General features: G+C 49.0%; 1 pseudogene; it reads right to left on the bottom strand.

Moving 5' to 3' along the window:
* Window positions 1-6,756: 6,756 nt before the first annotated feature.
* Window positions 6,757-7,690, bottom strand: LOC119923980 (annotated as a pseudogene).
* Window positions 7,691-9,599: the final 1,909 nt, after the last annotated feature.

The raw sequence follows: 9,599 nt of genomic DNA on the forward strand, positions 1-9,599 counted from the left end.
TAACAAGTACAACTATTATTGTTATTACTTTCCAAATGCTTAGTGCACACAATAAGCACTCAATAAACATGATTCAAGATTAATCGATCGATAATAAATTATACTTTGTCAACATAGCCCAGTAGGCTGGAAAGTTCTTGAGGTCAGGGATTACAGCCTTTCCCACTATTTGTCTTCTCCCAACATTTGGGAACAACTCTTACAGGGAGGAATTACTGATAGTGTCAGTGGCTGTCCAAAGCTGGCCACGCTCTCTCAGCCCTGGCTGTCATTGATGCTGTGCAAGGGATTCTGGGACCCATTGAAGGTCAAAGTGATTGTCCACAGTGCTGACACTGTCCTGGAGCACTGTAGCCCGGCGGGTAGTTGGCGTGGTAGGGAGATTTGAGGAGGAAGGAGGAGAGGGGTGTGACGGTTGGGGGTTACTGAACTGGAAAACCCCTACCCTCCTGCTAGCACCCCTGCCCCGTTGGGACCGGGGCCCTGGTCCGAAACCCAACAACGGCCCAGACTGTCGCTATCTCTTCTATCCTCAGTCTCGTCCCCCCCGCCCCAACATCCCACTCATCTCGGAGCACTTTCACCGGGGTAGCGTGGGTCTGGGGGTCGGTGACCCCTGCAGGACTGGGCTGGTCCCTTCTTTCCCTTTGATTCATAGGTTCGGTCAGCCAGGAAGGAGCAGAGAGGAGCCCTCTGTCCCTCTCTGCTCTGCTTCAGACCCTGACAAGCTCTCCAGTTGGGCCCTCATCATTGTAGATAAAGCAGGAGCTGCTCTGAGGGGGATCCCTGGAGGATGGCTCGGGGCCCTGCCGAGGGAACCTCGTGACGTGAAAGAGCCAAACACCCTTTGGTCATGAGGTTCCAGAGGCTCCTGGGAGACGAGGGCCCGGCTCCTCCAGCATCAGCGATGGTGCCGGCCCCCAGAGTTCCCATGGAAACAGGGGCATCTGCATCCCAGCGTCCCAACGGTTCCTGCTTTCACCAACAGTCTTTAGCCACTGTGAATGGTTTCACCTTTGTCTAATTCCCAACCTGAGACACTCAATAGGTCAGTCAAGCAGCCCACTGTAACTTTTTCTTCTGGCCTTTGGGAAGGGCTTATTGTATATCAGGCACGATACTAAGTGCTGGATAGATATAAGCTAATTCATTCATTCACTCAATCGTATTTATTGAGCACTTACTGTGTGCAGAGCACTCAACTAAGCGCTTGGGAAGTACAAGATAATCAGATTGGACCGAGTCCATATCTGCCCTGGGGCTCACATCACAATCCCCATTTTACAGATGAGGGAACTGAGGCCCAGAGAAGTGACGTGACTTGCCCAAGGTCACACAGCAGATGAGTGGGGAAGCCAGGATTATAACCCAGGCCCTTCCGTACTCTATCCACAAGGCCGCACTGCTTCTCTTGGCTTTCTGGGATCAAGATACCCGGTCTCATTAACCGACCGGGGCTTAATTGGAGTGGAGGCCAGACAGCTTCCCCGGGATTTTATGGAAAATCTATGTTGGAACCAGGTGATTCCTTTTTCCAGATTGCATTTATCCTCCGGTCGCTCTCAGTAATTAAAAATGAGCAGAAGGAAAGGTAAACCCTAACTCCATTTGGCAGTTCACCAGCAGAGGAGATTTTTCTGTCATGTTGTGTATGTCACTCAGCATGATGGACGGTCGCACATAAAAGAGACCATAGAGAGTGGCAAAGAACACCAACCTCTTGGCCACCCTGACCTCGGGCATCTCCCCGGGGGAGCATCTGGGGCCGTGGACGTAGCGGGCCCACCTGTGGTTGTCTGTACAGGACAAACACCAAGTAGCGGCTGGGATTACAATAGAGGTCCTTCTGTGTTCCAGGTCCGGGTTCTAACAATATTAATAATGGTATTTGTTAAGCGCTTACTATGTGAGAATCACTCTTCTAAGCGCTGGAGGGGGATACAAGGTGATCAGTTTGTCCCACGTGGGGCTCACAGTCTTAATCCCCATTTTACAGATGAATTAACTGCGGCACAGAGAAGTTAAGTGACTTGCCCAATGTCACACAGCTGACAAGTAGCAGAACCAGGATTAGAACCTATGACCTCTGGCTCCCAAACCCACGTTCTTTCCACTGAGCCACGCTGCTTTTCTAATTTGCTGTGTGACCTTGGGCAAGTCTCTTAACTTCTCTGGGCCTCAGTTACCTCCTTTGTAAACTGAGGATGAAGAATGTGAGCCCCATGTGGGACAACCTGATTACTTTGTATCTACCCGAACGCTTAGAACAATGCTTGGCACATTGTAAGCGCTTAACAAATACCATTATTATTATTATTATTTTTAATTAAAGATGCCTTTGGCAAGACATGGCAATATCAGAAGAGCAGACTGCAGGTTTCAGAAATGTCACAGGCCTTACTGAGTGTGGTATTTCTTAAGCTCTTACTAGGCTTCCGGCACTGTACTAAGCACTGAGGTAGAAACAAGCTGGTTGGAAACAATTCACATCCCACATGGGGCTCATGGTCTTCATCCCCATTTTACAGATGAGGTAAATAGAGGCCCAGAGAAATCTGGTCACACAGCAGATATGTTGCAGAGCCGTTCCATATATGTTCCAGATATGTTGCAGATATGTTCCAGGTCCTTCGGAGTCACAGGTGTGGGCTCTAACCATTAGGCGATGCTGTTCCCTTCCTGTTTGGGGAGGGCCCGTGGCCTGAAACAGGTGGGTAGCCCAGTTGGCCCGGGGCCGGAGATATGCAGAGCCTTAATGAGGCTCCTTGGGGCGGACTCAGGATTGACCCTGTTTGTGGGACCCTCCCAAGGACCCCACACCTCCAGAGCTGTTCGGTGGACAAGACCGGTCCAGTTAGAGAACAGTACTGCCCCAGGGAGATTCCGCCATGGTTAAAATCCTAGTTATTTTCCGGTCCTCCATCACAGAGAGCCAGGATTGATGGATGTAAGACCAACCGTTTGGCAAGGAAAAGGAGAAAGCAGCGGAGACCAGAAGACTCCAAACTACAGCAGATAAGCAAGGTTAGCCATCGTAGATAGTATTTATTGATCGCCTAGTGTGTACAGAGTACTGTACTAAGCGATTGGGAGAGTACAACAGAACAGAGTTGGTAGACACATTCCCTGCCCACAACGAGCTTACAATCTGGAGAGTGAGAGGTTGATAAGTTGGTTATGATATGTATCGTATTGGGTGGTTATTCAAGCAGCCTGGCTCAGTGGAAAGAGCCCAGGTGTGGAAGTTGGGAGACTTGCATTCTAATCCCTCCTCCACCACTTGTTTGCTGGGGAACCTTGGGCAAGTAATGTCATGTCACTTATCTGTGTCTCAGTTCCCTCTTCTGTAAAAGCCGTTTGGAGTTGATAGGAAGGAATATAGAAGTTAATACTGGTGGCTTATTAGAAGAGGTGCGATTTTAGGGAAACCGAAGTCTGGTGGATTTTTGAGGGACGGGACTTTCAAATTAAGGACACTGTGAGGCTGGGAATGCAGGAGAGAGGATTAAAAGGGAAGTACAATTAGGCAGCTAGGTTGCATGGAACAAAGAGAGAGAAGAGAAATGATATGTAACAATACTTGTGGTATTTAATTAAGTGGTTACTGGGTACCAAGCACTACAGTACATATAGATGATCAGGTCAGACAGACTCCATGCCAGATGGAACTCAGAGCCCAGAAAGGAGAACAAGTATTGATCGCCATTTTACAGATGAGGAAACAGGTACGGAGAACTTAAGTGAGTTGTTCAAGGTCACCCAGCAAACAAGTGGCAGAGCCAGGATTGGAACATAGGATCTCTGGTTCCCAGGACCTGACCATCCTAATTGGGTTGGACACTTCATAAAAATGATCTATGAAACAGTGCAGAAGGATGAGGACAGAGGCAATTCATTCAATCCTATTTATTGAGCGCTTACCGTATGCAAATCACTGTACTAAGCGCTTGGGAGAGTGCACTACAACAACAAAAGACATTCCCTGCCCACAACAAACTCACAGTCTAGAGACGATGTGGTGGAGGGCTGATACAGTAGTGTACTGGCTATATAATTAGAGCATGGATTGGGGTGGTAACTCTTTGGGTGAGGACAGATTATGGGAACTGATGAAGAGAAAGAATAGGCAAGATTTATCAGTAAATTGTCTTTCAATTTCCACCTTGAAAGAGGAACAGAGGAGGACTCCAGGTTTTTTGGACAGAGAGAACCAGTGTCATTTTCAGAGAGGGGAAAGAGTTAGATATTGGGATGGGCTTAGGGTGGAAGATGAGTCGCTTGGTTTTAAAACAGAAGCAGTGTGGCCTAGTGGAAGGAGCCCATGCCTGGGTGTCAGAAGACCTGGCTTCTTATCCCGGCTCTTCCAATTGCTGACTGTGTGACCTTGGGCAAATCAATTCTCTTCTCTGTGCCTTAGTTCTCCTGTTGTCCCTCCTATTTAGACTGTGGGCCCCTTGTGAGCCAAGGACTGCGTCCAACCTAATTACGTTGTATCTACCTCAGCGTTTAGAAGGGCGTATGGCACATAGTAAACGCTTAACAAATACCACTAACAAAATGTCAAGTAGAAGGTAGTTGCATATTCAAGGGGAGGAGTTTGGAGCCAAGAGAGGTGTGATTCGGAAGATAGATGAGGAATTCTCGTGATTTTCTTGGCAGGAACGGAGATGGCCCTGCTGATCGTCAGGTCCCACGGCCGCTTCGTGGCCATCTGCCTCCCCAGCGCTATGATACCATCATGTACCACAGGACCTGGGCCTCCATGCTGGCCGCGTCCTGGCTCAGCAGCGGTCTGAACGCCCCCTTCTTCACCACCAGCGTCTTCTCCCTGTCCTTCTGTGGCCCCAACATCGCCCACCAGTTCTTCTGCGGCGGCCCCCAGTTGCTGAGGCATGCCTGCTCCTCTAGCCAAGGCGCCAAAAAGCTGAGTGTAGCCGTGACCGTCGGCTTACCCTTCTTCTGCTTCGTGCTCATCATGCTCTCGTAAGCGCGCATCTTCAGGGCTGTGCTGAGGATGCCAGCCACAGAGGGCAGGGCCAAAGCATTCTCCACCTGCCTGCTCCACCTCGCCATCGTCACCCTTTTCTTCACTGTTTACCTGAAGCCGATATCCGACTCCCCCTCGCCGCTGGATCTGCTGGTGTGCGAGTTCTACACCGCAGTGCCCCGCGCCCTGAACCGCCTCATCTACATCCTGAGGAACCGGGATGTGAAGGCCGCCATGGAAAAACTTTTAGGGAAGAAACCGCCCCAGGGAACTTTCCTTTAGATTGTCAGCTCCTTGGGAGCAGGTGTGCTGTCAATGGACGGTGCCCTTGCCTAAATATAATAATAATAATTAACAATTACGGTATTTGCTAAGCACTTACTGTGTCCCAAACACTCTTATAAGCGCTCGGGTAGGTACAAGGTTGTCCCACGTGGGGTTCACCGTCTTAATCCCCATTTTACAGATGAGGTCACTTAGGCACAGAGAAGTTATGTGGCTTGGCCAAGGTCACACAGCAGACAAGTGGCAGAGTCGCGATTAGAACCCAAATCCTCTGACTCCCAAGCCCGGGCTCTTTCCGCTAGGCCACGCTGCTTCTCATGAAATTCATTCATTCAGTCGTATTTATTGAGCACTTACTGTGTGCAGAGCACTGGACTAAGTGCTTGGAAAGTGCAATTCGGCAACAAATAGAGACAATCCCTGCCCAATAACGGGCTCACTTCACCAGATTTCCAGGAAGCCTTGATGACCCTTGGGCAAGTCACTTCACTTCTCTGTGCCTCGGTTAACTCATCTGTAAAATGGGAAGGAAAATGGTGAGCCCCACGTGGGACACGGACTGTGTCCAACTGAACCGTCTGGTATTTATCGCAGCACGTGGTACAGTGCTTGGCACGTAGTTCATTGCCCACAATGACCTAAGAATCTTCAGGGAAAGACAGGAATAAAAGTAGACTGCGGAATGGGGAAATAGTAAAGTATTAAGAGTATAGTAATCAGTTAATCATATTTATTGAACGCTTACTGTGTGAAGGGCACTGTACTATGCGCTTGGGAGAGTACAATACAACAGAGTTGGTAGACATTTTCTCTGCCCACAGAAAGCTTACAGTCGAAAGGGGGAGACAGAAATTAATCTATCCATCAATGGTATTTTTTGAATGATTACTATGTGCAAAGCACTGTACTAAGCACTTGGGAGAATATAATACAACAGACAAGTTTCCTGCCTACAGGGAGCCAGTGGTCTAGACAGGGAAGCAGACATTAATCATAGCGAAGGTGGGAAAGTTGATTAAGACACATCCTGTAGCATAGAGTGTCTCATCAATGGATACATACATCTCTGAGTGTAATTCAGAATACGAAGCTTAGGATTCCTTGGATGCATGCCCCCGGGGGAATTTTAGAGAGGCAGCTTGGCCTAGTGGAGAGAACATGGGCCTGGGAGTCAGAGGACCTGGGCTCTAATCTTTACTCTGCCACTTAAGGGCATCTTAGGCAACTCACTTAACTTCTCCGCACCTCAGTTCCCTCGATACCTGTCCTTCCTTCTACTTAGAATGTGAGCCCCATGTGGGACCTACTTATCTTGTACCTAAACCCAGCGCTTAGTTCAGTGCTAGGCACGTGGTGAGCGCTTAATTATTCTCACTGCCCGATTTTTGTCCAGATGTCTGGTTTCATTCCCTAGATAACTGTCTGTTTTAGATGCTACCTTTCCTACCCTTCTACAGAACTGTAGACCAATTTGATTCAAGATGTTAGCCCTTTTCTGAACTCTGGTCTTTTCCCAGAATTCTCCTCACTGCCCCCTTCACGTCCTTGTTCCTCAGGGCGTAGATGAGCCGGTGAGGGTGGGGGTGACCACGGTGTAGAAGAGGGTCAGGAACGTGTCCAAAGTCACAGAGAAGGAGCCGTTGGGCCAGATGCAGACCACCGTGATGGACCCGTAGACGAGAGTGACCACCAGGAGGTGGGACCCGCAGGTACCCAGGGCCTTACTCCAGGAGATCCAGCGTGACTTGATCCTCAGCACAGCCCGGGCGATGGACCCATAGGAGACCGTGATCAGGCTCAAGGGCAGGATAATCAGGACCACAGTGCCCACGAAGAGCTGGATCACATTGGCTCGGACATCCACACAGGCCAGTTTGAGCAGGGCAGGCATCTTGCAGAGGAAGTGGGGAAGTCGCCGGTGTCCACAGCGAGGCAGGCGGAAGATGACAATGGCCTGAATCACAGTGTCCCCCACCCCGCTCAGCCAGGCCAATCCCACCAGGGCCCGGCAGAGCCGTGAGTGAATGACAGTAGTGTAGTTAAGGGGTGGGCAGATGGCGGCATGACGGTCCAAGGCCATGACAGCCAGAAGGATATGCTCCGTTGACCCCAGGGCCAGGGAGACGTAGAGCTGCACCGCACAACCGACCACGGTGATGGTCTTGGAGGGGTCCCGCAGGTTCCACAGAAGCTGGGGGACGATGCTGGTGTGAAGCAGAGATTCACGAGGGAGAGGTGAGACAGGAAGAAGTACATGGGAGTATAGAGATGGAGATACAGACAGGTCAGCAAAATGATGGTGGTGTAGCCCACCAGAGTTAACATGTACAAGACAACCACGAAGAGGATCTTCTCTAACTGGGGCTTAGCAGAGAAACCCACTAAGACAAAGTCCTCCCCAGAAGTGTCAATCGGCATCGTCCTTGTAGGAAAAGTGAGGGAGGCAGGGAGAGAGAGAGGATGAGAGAAAGAGGGAGAGGGAAGAGAGGAAGGAGGAGCGAAAAATAAGAGAGTGAGGGAGAGAAAAAAGAGTGAAGGAGGCTGGGAGAGAGGATGATGGATAAAGGGAGTGGGAAAGAGGAAAATGAGGGGAAAATGAGAGAGAGTGAGGAAGAGAGGAAGAGAAAAAGTGAGAGAGTGAGGTAAAGAGAGTCCAAGGGAGAGAAAAACCAAGAGGAAAAAATGAGGGAAAGAGAGCATGAGGGCAAGAAAAGACTAGACAGAGAGGTAGGGGAAAAGAACATGAGGGGGAGAAAAAACGAAGGAGCAAGGGAGAGTGAAAGGGAGAGAAAAAGAAAGACGGAGGAAACCGACGGAGTGGGAGAAAAGGTGCAAGAGTGACAGTGAGAGGAAAAGAAAAATAAGAGAGTGAAAGGAAAAGTATAAAGGAGAGAAAAAGCAAGAGAGAGGGAGTGAGGGAAAGCAAGTGAAAGGGAGAAAAAGTACGAAAGAGTGAGAGGGGAGAAAAGCAAGAGGGAGTGAGAAAGAGCATAAGGGGAAGAAAAGGTGAGGGAAAGGGGAAAGAGGGAGAGGTAGAGAAAAAGCGGGACAGAGTGAGAGGGAGAAAACAGCGTGAGAGCAACAGATAGAAAAACCAGAGACGGAGAAAGCAAGGGTATAGAGGGGGAGATGGAAAGAAAAATTGAGAGTGGGGTAAAGAGAGCGAGAGGGAGAAAAAAGTGCAAGAAAAAGTGATAGGGAGAGAAAACCGAGAGGGAGAGTGTGATAGAGAGGAAAATAGCAAAAGGACAAGAGAAAAAATGAGAGCCAGCAGGAGGAAAAGAGAGGAAAGGAGAAAAACGCATGAAGGAACGAAAGGGAGAGAAAAACTGGGGAAAGCAAGTGAGAAAGAGAACCAGAGAAAAAGCAAGTCAGTAGTAGTAGTAATAATAACAATATTAATGGTATTTGTTAAGTGTTTATTGTGTGCCAAGCACTGTTCTAAGCGCTGGTGTAGATACAAGATAATCAGGGTGTCCCACGTGGGGCTCACAGTCTTCATCCCCATTTTATAGATGAAGTAACTGAGGCACAGAGAAGTTAAGTGACTTACCCAAGGTCATCCAGCAGTAGCATTGATCGTGCCCCCTGTGCAGATTCAGTGACATTCTGATGTAGTAGGAATTGTATTTATTTCACTCTTACAATGCGCAAAGCACTATACTAAGGTCTGGAAGTGAAATAGATAGGGCCCTTGGCCCCCAAGGAGCTCCGATTCTAAGATAATAATGATAATGATGATATTTCTTAAGCATTTACAATGTTCCAAGGGCTGTTCTAAGGGCTGGGGTAGATACAAAGTAACCGGGTTGTCCCACGTGGGGCTCACAGTCTTAATCCCCATTTTCCCGATGAGGTAACTGAGGCGCAGAGAAGTGAAGTGACTTGCCCAAAGTCACACAGCTGACAAATGGCAGAGCCAGGATTAGAACCCATGACCTCTGACTCCCAAGCCCAGGCTCTTTCCACTGAGCCACCCTGCTGTCCTGGGTCCTCTTTTGGACACTCTGGCCCAGAGAAAGGTGGAAGAATGTGGAGAGAGGCGAGGAAAGGGGAGAAAATTCTATCTCTCAAAGAAACATTGAGCTCTTTGAATACCTACCCTGGAATGTAGAATCTTCCAAGGGTTCTTCTCAGCTCAGAAAGGGAAGGGTTTTCATTCCGCCTCCTCTTGAGCCAGGATAAGAGTCAGTAGCTGACCCTGAAGCAGGAGGGATTGAAGGTAGATTCCTAGGAGGAAATTTTGGTCATGTAACACTGAAAAGGGAGAAATAGGATATGGATTTTGCATCCCAACAGGTTCTAACAGAAATGGAGAGAAACTCGA

The sequence above is a fragment of the Tachyglossus aculeatus genome, unplaced genomic scaffold (assembly GCF_015852505.1).
Source record: "Tachyglossus aculeatus isolate mTacAcu1 unplaced genomic scaffold, mTacAcu1.pri scaffold_75_arrow_ctg1, whole genome shotgun sequence".
Classification (NCBI taxonomy): domain Eukaryota; kingdom Metazoa; phylum Chordata; class Mammalia; order Monotremata; family Tachyglossidae; genus Tachyglossus; species Tachyglossus aculeatus.